This window comes from Cajanus cajan, chromosome 6 (genome assembly GCF_000230855.2).
Source record: "Cajanus cajan strain Asha chromosome 6, NIPB_CcT2T_4, whole genome shotgun sequence".
Lineage (NCBI taxonomy): Eukaryota > Viridiplantae > Streptophyta > Magnoliopsida > Fabales > Fabaceae > Cajanus > Cajanus cajan.
This window is the reverse complement of record NC_138522.1, coordinates 14,658,119-14,676,456: the sequence shown is the minus strand read 5'-3', so window position 1 is coordinate 14,676,456 and position 18,338 is coordinate 14,658,119. Positions and strand designations below refer to the sequence as shown.

Sequence of the window (18,338 nt, the reverse complement as noted above, 5' to 3'; positions counted from 1 at the left end):
TCAACATCCAGAATCCCCAGCGGATAACAGCCTACACAGAGGCAGCAAAAATCAAAAAATCAAAAAGAGATACCCGAATAAGGATGAACCGGGATACTCCACCAACGTCAAAGGACGTCAGCCAAACATAAGGCATCGCTCAACTCAGAGAGAAAGAGCATCTGTGTCTACACCTCAAGGAGTCAGAAATTCCCATGGGTACCAACTAAGCAATGCAAGTTGGGACACAAGAACCTATGAATGACTGCACATCCCCTAGACGGATCCCTGCGTTATCCAGCCCTTAGTGGCACAAAATCAAAAAAAACAACCGTCGAAGCAGCATCGTGGACTGTGGAGACAAAATCATCACGAATCCCTGGAAAGGAGATATTCACGCTACCCCGTCGTCACAAACACGGAGGTATGCAGCTTCCGGCTCGGGCAATGAGCGAAGCTATCTCTGGAAAAGGGATACTCACCGCTTACCGTTGTCATAAAGGTACTTAGCTTCCGGCTCGAACAAAGAGTGAAGCTAAGCCTGGAGAGACGGTACTTACAGCTTCCAGCTTGGGCAACAAGCAAAGCAAGGCCTGGAGAGGCAAAACTCACACTGCTTACCGTTGTCACAAGGGTACTTAGCTTCCGGCTCAAACAAAGAGTGAAGCTAAGCCTGGAAAGGCGGTACTCAACCATCAGCGTCATCAGAGGCGCGTTGATGTCCAACTTCCGGCTCGGGCGTCGAGTGAAGTTGACCTTGGAGAAGGTAAACTCAGCTACCAAGGATGTCAGAAGCGCCGAGGTATGCACCCACCTGGAGAGGCTACTCAACATTTTTCCACCGGAAGACGCTACAAGTCAGAAGGTCGGCACAATACCCGGACAATTGGGTCAACTCCTTTACTTGTCAGCCGATACACCAAAAGGACGTCCGACTAAGTAAAGGGGGGGCAGCTGTAGACCCCTAAAATTGTCCGGGTCGGAAATAAAGCTTAAAGACTCTCGAAGACTGAAGGATAATCAGCCAGAAGGACTCCGCGAAGGCCCTAGGAGGGTTCTCTGTAGGTCTAGAGGTCTTAGAATAGCTCAAAATAAAGAAGTGGAGGGAAAAAGCCCAATACGGCCGTACTGAACTTAATACGGCCGTATTGAAGCTTCAATACGGCCATACTGAAGTCAGTACGACCGTATTGACACTTCAATACAACCGCAGCGAACTCAATACGGGCGTATTGAAATTTCTGAACTTCAATACGACCGTACTGAACTTCAATACGACCGTATTGAAGTTCAAAAATTTCAATACGGCCGTATTGCCCCTGTAGGCCGTATTGCGCCTATTCCCTATAAATATGACGTCAATTGGACGTCATTCCACACTTTTTTACTCAGTTTTGACTCCCTCCTTGAGTATTCTGGGGTTTTTGAGCAGTGTTCTGCCCTAGAAATCTCTCTGGGAGTCGATCCGACGAAGTTCTGGAATTCCGGGCACTTAGCTTGGAGATTCGAACCTAGTCGAAGGGAAATCCTCCGGATTTCCATAGTCAAAATTTTATAGGAGAGAGCGAGCGAGCTTGTAGAGCGAGGGAACGCCAAAAAGCTTCCCAGTTTTACTCAATATATAAAAGCACGCTTCAAGAGGTTTCTTCTTAAATCCTTCCTTTTACTGCTTTCTGTGTGCATATTTAAACTGTCATCATGTAGATAGTTAATTTATAATCGCTTATAATAAATAGGGGTAATTTAGTAATTTTACGCTATTATCTTAGAAATAATCTGTCATAGGGAACCCGAAAGGGGCGCTGTGGGGTGCTAACACCTTCCCCACGCGTAACCGACTCCCTTACCCGACTCTGGTTGTAATGGCCAAAGTTGATTTATAAAATCAATTGCCTTATCCCTTTTTCCAATGTTTTGAGTAAAACATTGGTGTCGACTCCACGAACCCTCCTTTTGCGAAAACCACTAATCCATGGAGGGTCCCGCTTGGGATTAATATGGATTGGTGAGCCTTTTAATAAAATTGCTCGTTTGACGAGGTCTCAGTTTGAGAATAAGTCATTCTAGCAATCCACATTTTCAAACAAATAAAACGAGTCCAACCATCCTTCGCGAATGCCGAAAGCCCGTTTCGGGCCGGTGGCGACAAGCAAGAAAAGAAGCAATAAGAAATAATGAAGAATGATTTTATTATAATCATAGAGGAAACATGTGCCCTATCGAGGCTCGGGGGTCGGGCTGTCCCCGAGGAGTAATCTCTAATAGTCATCAGGTCTATACATCCCTATCGGAAGGAGAAAAACACTTGACGACAACGACCGGCCTTAACGCTTGTGAACCGGCCTTCCTAAAGATCTGGCTTAAAGAACGTCGAGAAGGATCTTGGTTTCTCTTCGTCCTTTGATCTTTATAAGGGTTGTATCCTAACCCTTGTTTCCCCGGATTATCCTTGATAATGGGTAGCTCCGGGATTCCTTGGGAGTCCTTGCCTAATCCTTGTCCTGGCAAGTTTCCGTTCTTAGTGAGCATATGGGCTACCTTCTTCATTTCTCGGGGAAACGTCTCAACATTGGCAATTTCCAATGCTTGGAAGGCGGTTTCCAAAGCTTCCTCTGCTGCATCCACATAAGGTATGGTGGATGGCTTGCTGATGAGTATGTCATCTTCAGCTTGTACGGTCACCAGTTTGTCACCCACTATGAACTTGACTTTCTGGTGGAGCGTAGAAGGAACAACTTTTGCATCATGAATCCAAGGTCGGCCGAGGAGACAGCTGTATGCGGGAGTAATGTCCATCACTTGGAATTCGACATTTAAAGATGGTGGGTCCAATTTAGATTGGAAGATTGATCTCTCCCACCACTTCTCTTTTAGAACCGTCGAAAGCTCGAACGATCATGTTGCTCGGGCGCATTTGGACTCCCTTGATTGCCACTTGATCGAGCGTTCTTTTTGGCATCATATTCAAGGAAGATCCATTATCTACCAAGACTTTTGCGATGTGATACTCCTTGCACTTTACAGAGATGTGCAAGGGCTTGTTGTGGTTCGGTCCCTCAGCGGGGATCTCTTCATCGGTGAAAGAGAGGTGATCATTAGCCGTGATGTGACTAACAATCCCCTCAAATTTGTCTTGGGAGATAGTATGCGACACATATGCCTCGTTCAAGACTTTCAACAGAGCTTGCCGATGCGGTTCGGAGCTTAGGATCAACGACAACAAAGTGATCTTTGCTGGTGTCTTGTGAAGTTGATCCACAATGGAATACTCGCTCTGTCGGATAATATTTTAATAGCTCATCAGTCTCCTCCTCGGATTCTTTATTTTCCTCGGTTTTTTTCTTTTTCTTTTTCCTTTTCTTTATTCTTGGGAGCTTTATCATGAAGATCATCGGGAGTGTAGATCCTGCCACTCCTAGTCATGCCCCCAAGTCCAGCGATGTTAGAGATATCGCTGTAGGCAGAAGAATGGATGTCGTATATCCACGGCACAACCTTATTTGATTCGTAAGGGAAAGGTCTTGGAGCAGTGATCCTTAATGGTGTTGGACCTTCCCCTTTGTTTGTCTTGATTACCAACAACGGAGTTGACGTGTGTTCGCTTGGCGCGGTTGTTGGCTTACACTTGATAACGAATGGCGTGCGATCCATCTTGAACATACGCATCGATTTAATCCTTTCTTTTTATGTTATTAATGGATTACTAGGAGAGATGTATGAAATGAATGACTCCTAGATCCCTCCATGATCTATATGCATGATATGAGATGATGATGTTGAATATGCATGCATTGTGTTTATTCAACTAAGCATTATCATGTTTTTAGGATGTCCCTAAGATGATGCATGATATTGCTTGGTTTTGGGTAAATATCATTTTTCTTTGTTTTTTGAATATATATTTTTTTTTGTATTTTTAGGGTGAAAAGGGAAACTACCTATATGAATGTGATGAAGGTAGATGTTAACACCATGCAATGGAAGATTCTTATTCCTATTTATTCTTATTTTAAAAAGGAATGTTGTATGTTTAAAGAAATGCAATGTATGCTCAAACAATGTCACATAAACAATGCACAAACAATTCACTCATCCACGAACAGTCACGAGCGAATCACGAGGTAGGGGTATCCTGCAGAAAAGTGCATATTCAAGGTGGTTCTAACTGTTCTCACCGGTCTGAGGCCCCCAAGGTGCCCCCATTATAGGGACCCAATTCCTCTCGTCGTAAGCCGATGGAAAGCTCCAACGCACTGTCGGACTCGAGTTCATGGTTATCACCTTGAGTGATGCTTTCCGACAACGGTCTACGGGCACCTATAGACCCATTCGACAACCGGCCGTACTAACATCCACTCCCTATGGCTTACCACTCATGCCCCCGGGTATAGAGGGAACTGTTGTGTGCAAAGGTTTGTGTGCAATTTATATTTCAAACAATTGCGGAAAATTAAACAAACAACAGTTATTAAAGCCAAATAAATAAAGCATGTTATCATACAAACAAGGGGTAATAAAGTAATTTTAACTATTATTTGTTAAAAATAATCTGTCACTAAATGGGACTGACGCTCGAGGCTTCCCCAGTGGAGTCGCCATCTGTCGCCACCGGCCCGAAACGGGCTTTCGGCATTCGCAAAGGATGGTTGGACTCTTTTATTTGTTTAAAAATATGGATTGCTAGAATGACTTATTCTCAAACTGAGACCTTGTCAAACGAGCAATTTTATTAAAAGGCTCACCAATCCATGTTAATCCCAAGCGGGACCCTCCATGGATTAGCGGTTTTCATAAAAAGGAAGGGTTCATGGAGTCGCCACAAATGTTTTACTCAAAACATTGGAAAAAGAGGTTTAAGGCAATCGATTCAAAAATCGACTTCGGCCATTACAACCAGAGTCGGGTAAGGGATTATAAATTAACTATCTACATGATGACAGTTTAAATATGTACACACAGAAAGCGATAAAAGAAGGGACTTTAAAGAGATAAACCTTTGAAGCGTGCTTTCTTATATATCTTGACAGAAATTGGGAAGCGTTTTGGCGTTCCCTCCCTCTACAAGACCGCTCGCTCCCTCCTATAAAATTTTAACTATGGAAATCCGGAGGATTTCCCTTCGACTAGGTTCGAGACTCAAGCAAATGGCTCGTGACTCAAGAACTTCGTCGGATCAACTCTCCGAGTGATTTCTAGGCAGAGCACTGCTCAAAAAAACCCAGAATACTCAAGAAGAGGGTTAAAACTCAGTAAAAAAGTCTCGAATGACGTCCAATTGACGTCATATTTATAGGGATGAGGCGCAATACGGCCTCTGGGGGTCAATACGGTCCGTATTGAAGTTTTGAACTACAATACGGCAGTATTGAATTCAATACGGCCGTATTGAAGTTCAAAAAACCTCAATACGACCGTATTGAGTTCAGTGCAGCCGTATTGAAGTTCAGTGCAGCCGTATTGAGTTCAGTGCAGCCGTATTGAAGTTCAGAAACTTCAATACGGCCGTATTGAGTTCAGTGCGGCCGTATTGTAGTTTAAAATGTTCAATACGGCCGTACTGAACTTTTGGGAGGCCGTATTGGGCTTCATTCCCTCCACTTTCGTATTTTTTGCTACTCTAAGACCTCTAAACCTACAGATTGTCATCCTAGGGTCTTCCAGGGTCTTCCAGGAGTCCTTCCGGCTGACTTTCCTTTGGTCTTCGAGAGTCTTCAAGCTTTATTTCCGACCCGGACAATTTTAGGGGTCTACACACCCCACTCTCCATCTTCGCTCATTCCACCATATTCCTTCTCCAAACTTGACGCCACCCTTGAAGGACTTGATCCAAGAAGTCAAGGTGTCCTCACATTTATCAACCAATATCCATCAATGCAAGCAAGGATTCCATCACTCAGATACTTGAGTGACTCATGGTCGGTGTGTATAACAAATTCTTTACTCACTAAGTAGTGCTCCCAAACTTGGAGAGCTCTTATAAGGGCATAGAGTTCCTTGTCATAGGTTGGATAATTCAAGTTGGTCCCATGGAGTTTTTCACTAAAGTAGGCAATGGGGTGGCCTCCTTGAAGTAACACGGCACCTATGCCAAGACCGGATGCATCACATTCTAGCTCAAAGGTATGGTCAAAGTATGGAAGAGCTAGGATGGGTGCATTAGTGAGTTTCTCTTTTAGGATTTTAAAAGCTTTTTCTTGGGCTTCACCCCTAAGGAATGGTACATCCTTCTTAACAAGCTCATTAAGAGGGGATGCAAGTGTGGAGAAGTCTTTCACAAATCTTCTATAGTAGCTAGCTAAACCACGAAAGATCCTAACATCTCTAACACTTTTTAGGGTGGGCCAATCTTGGATGGCCTTTATTTTCTCAGACTCAACATGAACTCTCTCTTTTCCAACTATGAATCCCAAAAAGTTGACTTGATCTTTACAAAATGTGCACTTCTCAAAGTTGGCATAGAGGTGGTTTTCCCTAAGAATTATTAAGACTTGCCTTAGATGTCCAAGATGTTCATCAAAGGTTTTGCTATACACTAAAATGTCATCAAAGTAGACAACTACAAACTTTCCTATGCAATCCCTAAGAATATGATTCATTAGACGCATGAAGGTGCTAAGGGAATTAGTGAGGCCAAAAGGCATCACTAACCATCATATTTTCCAAAATTGACCTTAAAATTAGTTATCACCAAATTCGAGTCAAAGAGGATGATGAGTGGATGATGAGTCATTATTTTCCCCTATTTTCTTACCTTTCAGTACTTATTTTAATCTCTGATTTGTGCTTAATTGTTTATATTCTGCACTGTTTTCTATTTGGGCTTTAATTGGACCGGTAATTCATATTTTAACTAATTTGAATTTTCTGAATCTAATTATTCCAAATTTTATTTTCAGAGCAGTTTAATAATTATTTGGGCTTGGAATTAATTTTTGGACTTCAAGAGGAGCTGCCACGTCATCTGCCATGTCACCGCTGCACCATTTTCCACCTCAGCATTTATTTTCAGTCTTTACTCTATTTTATTGTAGCTTGGGTCAGACTTGTATTGTTGGGGGCCCATTTTCGTTTTAGCTCATAGGAGCCTAGGGTAGGGCTGACTTGGCAGCCACTAGGATGAATAATCTGATGTGACTACGTGAGAGCTCTCTCTCCTTTTTTGTTCCTTTACGTTTTTGGTTTCTCTCTGGTTTTCCCTGGGACGTTTTGCTTCCTCTTTGTTTTGGGCTACTCTCCATTTTTCTTCACGTTTACTTTAGTTTTCCTGGTTGTATTTTCAGACTACATTTTGTTGAAAGAATACAGATTGTTCAGTTTATTTTCGTTTTCCTTCTTTGTTGCTTCTTCTTCTCCTTCCTTGAATTTTCGTTTGTGTTTCTGTTCTATTTTAATGGAAGGCTAAAAACCCCTGGGTTGGCTTCTTGTTGTGGATTGTAATCTCTGTTTGAGGTTGGGTATGTGTGTTTATCTCTGTTCTGCTTTGTTCTTCTTCATTTAACCTCTGTATCAATGTGTCCATGCTTAATGGGCTATGCTGAATGCCACAGTTGCTTAATCTGTGAAGAGGTTGATGTTGTATACGTTTTCTTAATTCGTGTAGGGAAATCTTGAGTTAATCTTCGCTTAGTTGGTTAACTCGGATGGAACAAGGATTAAGTGGTTAATAGAGTAATATTTTGAGAACCAGGGATAAAAGAGTTGCAATCCGAACAAGGAGCCAATCTATTTTACTTGCTGAGTTATTTCGTTTTATTGTGTTATAAACTGAAAATCTGAACCAAACCCCCCTCTTCGTGTGTTTAAGGCTTTAACAGTAAAATACGGTCCTTGGGAGATGACCTAGGAGTCACTTCCTAGTACTACATTTAATTGCATTTATTTGACCGAATACGACTTGGATCAAATTTGGCGTTATTAGCCCCCCATGTGTAGCATATAGAGAACCAATGGAACAGTAAACCAATGGAACAGTAACTTGAGTTTGGTTTTTGGTGCATTTGCTATCATGTGTTTGTGATAACTGATCTTTATTGCATTCCATATCTCATTGACCGTTGACTGTTAACCAATTATCTTGATTTCATTTGGTGTGCTAAAATCATTGTTCTGTTGAGTTTCAAATCTGGTGCATTTCATGGTACATTCTGGTTCAATTCTGGTGCATGTGAATAGTGCTGAATAGTGGCAATTTTCCAATTAATTGTGATTTTTGGTTTTGATAGCTAGACTTGTTTTTTTTGCCTCAAATTTTGTGTGGTAACTTCTTTCAACCTATATTTTGTGTAAAAAATAGCTAGGGCACCCAGTTTCGTCAAGATTTGAAGATACCAAAATTTTGAAAATTGTTTTCAGCAAAATTTCAAAAGGCCATAACTTTGGCTCTGGTTATCGGAATTAGGCAAACTTTTTTTTCATTTTGTGTAGAAAAAAAATATCTACCAAACCCAAGGCGGTGTGGCCCCAGTAGATTGTCAGAAAAGGGTCAATTACTATTTTTTTTCTATTTTTGAAGTTTTATTTCCATATTTTTCCAACCTTTTCTTAGGTAGTTCATGTAGCTAAGTTTTGAATTTTGTTCTCAAATTTTTTGTGGTAGTTTCTAATGATTTTATGATGATATTGGTGCATTAGTTTGAATGGTTTCTAAGTTTGCATGAAAATTCCAATGATTTTTGTGGTAGTTTCTACTGTTCACTGTCACTATTCATGCATGTGTTGCATGTAGTGCATGACTAGGAGCAACCCTGAATTTTTGCACCCATTTGATCCTGAGATTGATAGGACATTCCATAGACTAATTAGAGAGCATATCATTCCATCTTTAGATAGTGATAGTGATAGTCATAGTCATAGTGTAAGTTTTGCATCTGAGATTGATTCAAGTCAAACAGAAAACATGCGTGAACAACCTTATAATGGACCTCGAGAAAGAACACTTAGGGAGATGGCTGCACCTGATTTCACATATGAGAGTTTATGCATTCAATACCCTGAGGAAGATGTTCCTTTTGTGCTTAAAACTGGACTAATCCATTTGCTGCCTAAGTTTCATGGTCGTGCAGGTGAGGATCCACACAAGTATCTCAAGGAGTTCCACATAGTTTGTTCCACCATGAGGCCGCATAATGTCCCTGAAGATCACATCTACCTCAAGGCATTCCTTTTTTCATTGGAGGATCTTTCCAAAGACTGGTTGTATTATCTGGCTCCTGGTTCAATAACAAGCTGGGATGATTTGAAGAGAGTGTTCCTCGAAAAATTCTTCCCTGCATCCAGGACCACTGCAATCTGGAAGGACATATCTGGAATTAGGCAACTCACGGGGGAGAGCTTAGACGAGTACTGGGAGAGATTCAAGAGGTTGTGTGCTAGCTGCCCTCACCATCAAATTTCTGAGCAGTTATTATTGCAATATTTCTATAAGGGGCTTGATTGATGCAGCTAGTGGAGGAGCTTTAGGAGATATGGCACCTACTTCTGCTAGAGGGCTGATTGAAAAAATGGCGTCCAACTCACAACAATTCAATATGAGGCGTGATGCCATAGTTGTGAGGGGTGTGCATGATGTGGTAGCCTCAGATTCCACTGAACACAAAAAGCTGGAGAGTAAGATTGATGCTCTCACCACCTTGGTTTCACAACTGGCTGCAAATCAAAAATCAGCTCCACCACCAGCAAAAGTATGTGGCATCTGCACTTCAATTAATCATCCAACAGATGCTTGTCCCTCCTTGCAAGACTCTTCTACAGGTCCTGATGCCCCACAAGCATATGCTGCCAACATTTACAACAACAAACCTCCACACCAGCAACAACATAATTATGATCTGTCTTCCAATAAATACAATCCTGGTTGGAGAAATCATCCTAACTTGAGGTGGGGAAACTCTCAGCAGCAGTAGCAAAATCCACTACCTTTCCAGAACAATCCCTCAAGTTCTACATATCAGCCCCTTCAACAGAGACCTCCTCTTGCATCTGCACCTCCACCAGCTCCTCAAGCTTCTACTTCTAAACCTTCATTGGAGGAGTTGGTGAGGCAGATGACTCTTCAAAATATGCAATTCCAATAAGAGACCAGAGCTTCCATTCAGAGTTTGACAAATCAAATGGGTCAGATGGCCACTCAGCTCAATCAGGCACAGTCCCAAAATTCAGACAAGCCAACTTCACAAACTGTGCAAAATCCAAAGAATGTGAGTGCCATCACCTTGAGGTCTAGCAAACAAATTAACATACCAGCACCTACAGCTGTTGTACCTCCACTTGAGCCTACACTTGAGAAAGAGGGCCATACAGGTAGTAGCCAAAATTTTCATGCAGGTGGACCTTCTTCCAATGCACACAGTGATGATGTACATCAGCCTCCTATCCCTCTCCCATTTCCACCAAAATCAATTCCAAGCAAAAATATGGAAGAGGTGGATAAGGAGATATTGGAGACCTTCAGGAAGGTGGAGGTGAACATACCTCTACTGGATGCCATCAAGAAAATTCCCAGATATGCTAAGTTCTTGAAAGACTTGTGCACCCACAAGAGGAAGCTGAAGGGAAATGAGCGAATCAGCATGGGCAGAAATGTCTCAGCACTCATAGGTAAATCTGTTCCACACATTCCTGAAAAGTGTAAGGACCCAGGTACATTTTGTGTACCTTGCATTATTGGTAACAATAAATTTGAAAATTCCATGCTTGATTTAGGGGCTTTAATTAATGTCATTCCTCTGTCTATTTTTAATTCTTTGTCTCTTGGTACTTTGCAACCTACGGGTGTGGTCATTCAGTTGGCCAATAGGAGTGTTGCCCACCCCACAGGTTTTTTAGAGGATGTCTTAGTTCGGGTCGGTGAGCTAATTTTTCCTGCTGATTTTTATGTGCTTGATATGGAGGATGGATTCTCCCATGGTTCTGTCCCAATCATTCTAGGCAGACCATTTTTGAAAACAGCCCGGACTAACATTGATGTTTATGCTGGCACCTTGTCTATGGAATTTGGTGATATTGTTGTTCATTTTAATATTTTGGATGCCATGAAATTTCCTTCTGAGGCTCATTCTATTTTTCGTGCTGAATTGATTGATGATCTAGTTGATGAGCACATTCATGGTTTTGATTCTTCTCATGCTAAGAAGCATTCATTTTCATTTGATTTGTATAGATATCTTCCATGCATTGAGTCTGAGTCTGATTCTGAATTTGAATATCAATCTGAATGTGAAACTGATTATGAGGCATCTGAAAATTTGAATTTGACACTTTGGGTGTTGTACCTCTTGCTCTTGATTTTATACAGTCAAAATGAACTAACCATGTTGCAGGAAGTACAAAAGAATCTGACTTGCAGGTTGAGGTACAGGCTGCGGAACCTCTTCTCCCTTCTTTGGTTCCTTCTGATGTTCAGCCAGCACCCACACCAGAGTTGAAGCCTCTTCCAGAGAACCTCAAGTATGCTTACTTGAAGGATGATGAGAGATTCCCTATGATCATATCCACCTCCCTTGATGTTGATCAAGAAGAGAGGTTGTTGCATGTGCTTCAGAAGCACAAGAAGGCAATTGGTTGGACCCTGGCAGACATTCCTAGCATTAGCCCATCCACATGCATGCACAGGATATTATTGGAGGATGGAGCTAAACTAGTGAGACAGCCTTAGAGGAGACTTAACCCAGTGATTTTGGAAGTTGTGAAGAAAGAGGTCACCAAGCTTCTGCAGGCTGGGATCATCTATCCCATTTCAGATAGTCAGTGGGTGAGTCCGGTCCAGGTGGTCCCCAAGAACACAGACATCATTGTTGTTAAGAATGAGAGGGATGAGCTCATACCCACCAGAGTCCAAAATAGTTGGAGGGTCTGTATTGACTACCAGAGGCTCAACCAAGCAACAAGGAAGGATCATTTTCCTCTGCCCTTCATTGATCAGATGCTTGAGCGTCTGGCAGGTAAATCCCACTACTATTTTCTTGATGGGTTCTATGGTTATTTTCAGATTCATATCGCTCTTGAGGATTAGGAAAAGACCACATTCACCTACCCTTTTGGTACTTTTGCCTATAGAAGGATGCCTTTTGGCCTATGCAATTCCCCTAGCACATTCCAGCAGTGCATGCTCAGTATTTTTAGTGATTTTCTTGAAAATTGCATAGAGGTGTTTATGGATGATTTTACTGTTTATGGATCCTCTTTTGATGCATGTTTGGATAGTTTGGATAGAGTTCTGAATAGATGCATTGAGACTAACCTTGTTCTTAATTTTGAGAAATGTCATTTCATGGTTGAGCAGGGTATAGTTTTAGGGCATATCATTTCTAGTCGGGGCATTCAGGTTGACCCTGCAAAGATATCTGTCATTGCACAATTGCCTTACCCCTCTTGCGTGCGAGAGGTGTGATCTTTTCTTGGCCATGCAGGTTTCTACAGGTGCTTCATTAAGGACTTCAGCAAGAAAGCCCTTCCACTATCCAGCTTGCTTCAGAAGGATATTGAATTTAATTTTGATGACAGGTGCAAGGAGGCGTTTGATTGCCTCAAGAGAGCCTTGACCACCACTCCTATCAGTCAGGCACCAGACTAGACAGTTCCCTTTAAGCTGATGTGTGATGCTTCAAATTATGCACTGGGGGCTGTCTTAGCACAGAGGGTTGACAAATCACCTAGGGTGATATACTACGCTTCCAGGACATTGGATGATGCTCAAGCAAATTACACGATCACGAAAAAGGAACGTTTAGCTATTGTTTTTGCACTTGATAAATTTCGATCATATTTACTTGGTTCTCGTGTCGTTGTTTTTGTTTTTACAGATCATGGAGCTCTAAAGTACCTGTTGAAGAAGGCTGACTCAAAGCCTAGGCTGATCAGATGGATGCTATGGCTTCAAGAGATTGACTTGGACATTCGTGACAGGAGCAGAGCACAAAACTTGGTGGCAGACCATCTCAGCAGGATTGAGAGAGCTGAGGATGAGGACACTTTGCCCATTCAGGATGATTTTCCTGATGAACACTTGTTAACAGTTTATGTTCCTTCCCCTACCCCTTGGTTTGCGAACATTGTCAATTATTTAGTTGCTTCTATTTTTCCTCCTTTAGCATCTAGAGCTCAGATTGATAAACTTAAGAGTGATGCTAAACATTATGTTTGGGATGACCCCTATTTGTGGAAGTTTTGCAGTGATCAGGTAATCAGGAGATGCTTGTCGGACCATGAGATTGACTCCGTCTTGCAGTTCTGTCATTCTTCTGCATCTGGTGGTCATCTTGGCATTCAAAGGACAGCTCACAAGGTGCTTGACTATGGTTTTTACTAGCCCACCATCTTCAAGGATGCGTGGAAATTTGCAGCACTTGTGAGCAGTGTCAAAGAGCAGGAGGAGCCCTTTCTTGGAGATAGCAGATGCCTCAACAACCCATGTTATTCTGTGAGGTCTTTGATGTCTGGGGTATAGATTTCATGGGTCCTTTTCCTGTCTCTTTTGGTTTTTCATATATTCTCCTAGTTGTTGATTATGTTTCAAAATGGGTGGAAGCCAAAGCCACTAAAACTAATGATGCTCGGGTTGTTGTGGATTTTGTTAGATCTAACATATTCTACAGGTTTGGAGTACCCAGAGCTATTGTTAGTGATCAGGGCACCCATTTTTGTAACAGATCCATGCAGGCTTTGCTCAAGAAGTATGGGGTAGTGGACAGAATTTCTACACCCTACCATCCCCAGACTAATGGGAAAGCCGAGATTTCAAATAGAGAGATCAAGAGGATCTTAGAGAAGATTGTCCAGCCCAACAGAAAAGATTGGAGTAACAGGTTGGAGGATGCTCTTTAGGCGCATAGGACTACCTACAAAGCACCCATCGGAATGTCTTCTTATCGGGTTGTCTTTGGCAAGGCATGTCATTTACCTGTGGAGATAGAGCACCGAGCCTACTAGGCTGTGAAGACATCAAAATAAGACACCCTAGGTGCTGGTCAAGCTCTAAACCTAGCCACTTCTCAAAGCAGCTATCCAAAAGACTCCTTGTTATCCCAAGGCCTCATACCTAATCTGCTCCTCCACATAGTGAGATCATCACAGTCCATCATGGAAATATAAGGGTTAGCACATATAAAACTAATCATAGTACATCATAATAAATATCATTAAACAGATATTTATCCACAGTATTTATCCAGACCAACAAGTCATTTCCAAGCTAAATATAGACCAATCCAAAATATAATGTATACACATCCATGCCAACGCATACATATTTTATGATAATAAAGAATCCATAACCAATGTATACAATCCATACCATATGTATACATATTCCACATCCAAAACAAAGTCACACCACTGTATAATCCATGATGTAACCAACACATCCAAACCAAATGTTGGCCTCAACACATCCAAACCAAGTGTTGATACGGTGAAACATGTCATCAACCCATGTCTCACACCTAACCTCTCATGGAAAATATACAGTTGGATTACGTCGTCACGTAACCCTGGTGATTGTGGCCACCTCATCCATCGGTATGACTCGGCTTGGACCCACACCGGTAGCAAATAGAATACTTAGAGGAGTACTTCAGAATCCACCTAACATCTGAAGTGGTTTATTATATAACCTTTGGAAAAGTTCCACATTGGAATCCTCACTATGGGATTCCCAAATTCCATATTTTTCCAAAGATTATATCCTGATCTCACCAAGAGATCTAATCCATACCATAACCTTACCCCTCTAAGTCCTATTTACTTTTCCAAACCAAACACACATAGCATATTCCATAATTTCATACAAACTTTTCCATAACCATGCCAAATCATTCAATATAATAACAAATAATTAAACACCTAAAATAACCATCAACTTAAACACATGACAATCTACATATAAATAAAATAGCATATTAAAAGTTATACTACCCCTATCATGCTCATACATACTAGATTAAGTCTTATAAGTACTACCCTTACTTGGATAAACCTGAACTGAAACTCGGGCAGAACCTCCTCCTCTCTCTTCCTTAAACAAGAACCGAAACTCGGGCAGAACCTCCTCTTCTCCCTCCTCTTTTCTTTCCCCTGGCAGAACCTCCTTTACTGGATTCCTCTTCCCCTCTTTCCTCTTTTCTTTCCCCTCCTCTCCCTTTCTCTCTCTAGGAATTCTTTTCTCTCAAGGCATGCATTTCCAACACCCCAAGGCCCCTATTTATAGAGTTATGCCTGCCTAACCCGGAACGGCCCGTTCCAAAAAGCGGAACGCCCGTTCTGGGCCCTTCAAATCTACGCAAATTTTTTAACTAGAACGGCCCGTTCCGAAACCAGAACGGCCTGTTCCGAGACTCATCCAGAACGGCCCGTTCCAAAATCAGAACGGCCCGTTCTCCTTGTTGGAACGGCCCGTTCTGGACCCGTTCCGAACTTAAAATTTAGTATCTTTTTATTTCTTGGAACGGCCCGTTCCAATTTTGGAACAGCCCGTTCCAAGTTACCCATTTACCCCTCAAACTTTAATAAAATTGCGAAAATGCCATTAATAAAAAATTACAAAATACCCCTTTAAAAAGATGAATATTACAATTCTCCCCAACAACAAAAATTTTCGTCCTCGAAAATTCACTTATGCTAAAAGAGATATGGGTATTGATCCTTCATCCTATCCTCCAACTCCCAAGTGGCTTCATTAGTAACCTCATCCCAAATAACCTTCACCAGATTGATAGATTTACCCCGCAACTGTTTAACTTTTTTATATGCCACTGAAACTGGCTCTTTCTCAAAAGTTAAATTCTCTTTAATTTGTACTGCCTCTGATTCCAAGACATGACTCGGATCGTGAATATACTTCCTCAGTTGTGAAACATGGAACACATCATGCAGATTGGACAGGAATGGAGGTAATGCAATCTGATATGCCACTGGTCCAATCCTCTTGAGAATTTGATACGGCCCAATAAATTTAGGATTCAACTTCTTAGCTTTGATATCTCTTCCCACTTTTGTGGTAGGAGTTACTTTCAAAAACACATGTTCTCCCTCTAAAAACTCCAAAGGTTTCCTCCTCTTGTCTGCATAAGACTTTTGCCGACTCTGAGCAGCTCTCATTCTTTCCTGAATTTGTTTCACCTTTTCAGTAGTCTGTAAGATGATCTCTAGCCCCACCATCATTGATTCTCCCTCTTTAAACCAACACAAAGGTGTTCGACACTTCCTCCCATACAGAGACTCAAATGGTGCCATCCTATACTTGCATGAAAATTGTTATTATAAGTGAACTCGACCAAAGGCAACATTTCTTCCCAACTCCCTAGATGATCCAAAATACAAGCCCTCAACAAGTCCTCCAAAGATTGGATAGTCCTCTCAGACTGCCCATCAGTCTGTGGGTGGTAAGCAGAACTAAGTCTCAACTTAGTCCTTAACGCCTGATGCAAACTCTGCCAAAATCGAGAAGTAAAACGAGGATCCCTATCAGAAATGATACTGGAGGGCACACCATGTAATCTAACAATCTCCTTAATATACAACTAAGTTAACTTTTCCAAGGACCATTTTATATTCACTGGAAGAAAATGAGCACACTTAGTTAATCTATCCACGATCACCCAAATAGAATCACAATTCTTAACAGACCTTGGTAATCCAACAACAAAATCCATGGTTATACTATCCCATTTCCATTCTGGCACTTCCATTATTTGTAACAAACCTCCTGGTTTTTGATGTTCTACCTTAGCTTTCTGACACACAATGCAAGATGCAACATACTCGGCTACCTCCTTCTTCATACCATTCCACCAAAACATTTTCTTCAAATCTTGATACATTTTTGTCATACCTGGATGTACACTCAACTTGCTCTTATGACCTTCCTCAAGTACCAACTTCTTCAACTCTTTATCTTGTGGAATACAAATTCTACCCTTGTATCTCAAAACTCCATCCATATCTTGTTCAAATTCTTCAGCTTTCTTAGAACCCAACAACTCTCTAACCTTATTCAATCTCGTATCCTGAACTTGTCTTTGTTTCACCATCTCCAAGAAATCACTAGTAATGGTAGTCATACCACAACTAATAAAATCTGGAGCAATCACAATATTAAGATTCATATCCCTGAATTTCTCTACCAACTCCATCTCTTTAACCATCATGTAAGACATATGAAGAGATTTTCTACTCAAAGCATCTGCCACCACATTCGCTTTACCTGGATGGTACATTAACTGAAAGTCATAATCTTTCAAAAACTCAATCCACCTCCTTTGCCTCATATTTAACTCTTTCTGATCAAACAAATATTTCAGACTCTTATGATCACTGAACACATCAAACTTTGCTCCATAGAGATAATGTCTCCAAATCTTCAAAGCAAAAACCACCGCAGCCAACTATAGATCATGTGTAGGATAATTCTGTTCATGAGTCTTTAACTGCCTAGATGCATAGGCCACAACCTGTCTATCTTGCATAAGAACACATCCTAAACCTTGATGAGATGCATCACAATAAACTTCAAAAGATTTATTAGGATCTGGCAGAATCAACACTAGAGACGACGTCAGTTTTTCCTTTAACTCTTGAAAACTCCTTTCACACTCCTCCGTCCATATAAAAGGATGATCCTTCCTAGTCAGTTGTGTCGAAGGCATAACTATTTTAGAAAATCCTTCTATGAATCTTCTATAATAGCCAGCCAATCCCACAAAACCTCTAACTTCAGTAACTGATTTTGGACGCTCCCACCTCAAAATCGCCTCCACCTTAGTAGGATCAACTGCAATTCCTTGTGCAGAAATCACATGACCCAAGAACTTAACTTCAGACAGCCAAAACTCACATTTTGACAACTTTGCAAATAATTGTTTCTCCTTCAATACCTGCAAAACTATCCTCAGATGTTCTCTATGTTCTTCCATAGATTTAAAATAAACCAGAATATCATCAATGAACACCATCACAAACTTATCCAGAAAGGGTCTGAAAATCCTATTCATATAATCCATGAAATCAGCTGGAGCATTCGTCACTCCAAAAGGCATGACAACATACTCATAATGGCCATACCGAGTCCTGAAAGCAGTCTTTGGTATGTCCTCTTCCTTTATCCGAATCTGGTGATACCCAGACCTCAAATCAATCTTGGAGAAAACAGAAGCTCCCCTCAACTAATCCATCAAATCATCTATTCTTGGCAATGGATATTTATTCTTGATTGTCAATTTATTTAACTGCCTATAATCCACACATAACCTCACACCACCATCCTTCTTCTTTACCAATAACATTGGTGCTCCCCACGGAGATACACTAGGTCTGATCATCTGCTTCTCCAAAAGTTCTTCAACCTGCTTCTTCAATTCAGATAACTC

General features: G+C 41.3%; 1 pseudogene; it reads left to right on the top strand.

The window, feature by feature from the left end:
* Window positions 1-8,853: 8,853 nt before the first annotated feature.
* LOC145958840 (uncharacterized) lies at window positions 8,854-11,402 on the top strand (annotated as a pseudogene).
* Window positions 11,403-18,338: the final 6,936 nt, after the last annotated feature.